Source organism: Aplysia californica, unplaced genomic scaffold (assembly GCF_000002075.1).
Source record: "Aplysia californica isolate F4 #8 unplaced genomic scaffold, AplCal3.0 scaffold00532, whole genome shotgun sequence".
Lineage (NCBI taxonomy): Eukaryota > Metazoa > Mollusca > Gastropoda > Aplysiida > Aplysiidae > Aplysia > Aplysia californica.
In genome coordinates, this window is record NW_004797802.1 from 52,164 (window position 1) to 53,935 (window position 1,772).

General features: G+C 44.9%; 1 protein-coding gene across 1 annotated transcript in view; it reads left to right on the forward strand.

Moving 5' to 3' along the window:
- LOC101864086 (testis-expressed protein 9) overlaps positions 1–292 on the forward strand; it is a gene marked incomplete in the record, with an annotated part of 18,661 nt that extends 18,369 nt beyond the window's left edge. The window contains 1 exon segment of the mRNA XM_013087003.2: positions 184–292.
- Between the last annotated feature and the right edge of the window lie 1,480 nt (positions 293–1,772).

The window sequence follows — 1,772 nt, forward strand, 5'->3', positions numbered from 1 at the left end:
TTAAAATTGGAATTAAACTTTTAAATTACAACAAGACATTTCATGTCATTTCTTAAAACAATTTTTGCTCCTACTCTTCCAGCTCAAAATACACCACATCCTAAAAATAGTAACAAACACGCTATAATTCAACATTAATGTCCCAACCAGCAATGGTAAAAAATATTTTGTTATGCTTTTCAGAACGGTGTCTGTCTGTACTGCTGTTACACCACGATATGCCGCTCTCTAAACATAGTCAAAAATGTGCTGTATGTAATAAAAAATGTGAAATCTTCACTCTGGCATTTTGGAGGATGTTTTTTTATTATTGTCTCAAACAGACTACAAGTGAATCGTTTTGTTTCTGTAACCCGCGATCTTCCGATCTAAGAAGAGAAACTGGAACATCTCATTTACCCGGTACAAAAATCTGATCTAGCTTTTTCAAAGTCTCAAAAAGAAAACTTGCATGTGTGTGTAAATACATGTACATATTGTATCCGTAGTACCCGTACACGGTAGATGTACAGGTATACATATACATGTACGGTACATGTGAAGGTATAGGTCTTCGGTGCACTTATACGGTTTACGTGTACGATATTTGTAGCCGCACACATATACCGTACATGTGCACCGCACACGTATACAGTACACATGCTCCGTATATACGGTGCACATGTACGGTATACGTGTACAGTGCAGGTGTGCGGTATACGTGTACGGTGCACATGTACGGTATCCCTGTACAGTGCAGGTGTACGGTATATGTGTACACCGTACACGTATACCGAACACGTGCACCGTAATGTATACCGTACATGTGCACCGTGCGGTATACGTGAACAGTGCAGGTATACGTGTACGGTGCACATGTACGGTATACGTGTACAGTGCACGTGCACCGTACACGTATACCCTATACCGTACATGTGCACCGTACACATACACCGTATACGTATACCGTACATGTGCACCGTGCGGTATACGTGAACAGTGCAGGTATATGTATACCGTACACGTGCACCATACACATATACCGTACACGTGCACCGTACACGCACACCATACATGTGCACCGTACACGTATACCGTACACATGCACCTACACGTACACCGTACACGTATACCGTACACGTGCGGTATACGTGTACGGTGCACGTGTACAGTGCACGTGTGCGGTATACATGTACGGTGCAGGTATATGTGTACAGTGCAGGTATACGTGTACGGTGAACATGTACGGTATACGTGTACAGTGCACGTGCACTTTACACGGTGCATGTTCACCTACATGTATACGGTACACGTGCACCGTACACGTATACGTTACACGTGCACCGTAGACGTACACCGTAGACGTGCACCGTACACGTATACCGTACACGTGCACCGTACACGTATACCGTACACGTGCACCGTACACGTATACCGTACACGTATACTGTATATGTATACTGTACATGTGCACCGTGCACGTATACCGTACACGTGCACCGTACACGTATACCCTACACGTGCACCGTACATGTATACCGTACATGTATACCGTACACGTGCACCGTGCGGTATACGTGAACGATGCAAAAGTACGGTATACATGTACGGTGCACTTGTACGGTACACGTATACCGTACACCTGCACCGTACACGTATATATTACACGTGCACCGTACACGTATACTGCACACTTCCTCTACGCCCGTGCACCGCACACGTATACCGTCCATGTGCACCGTACATGATATTCATGTACGTCGCAGGTGTATAGCAAACGCGTACAGTGAAAG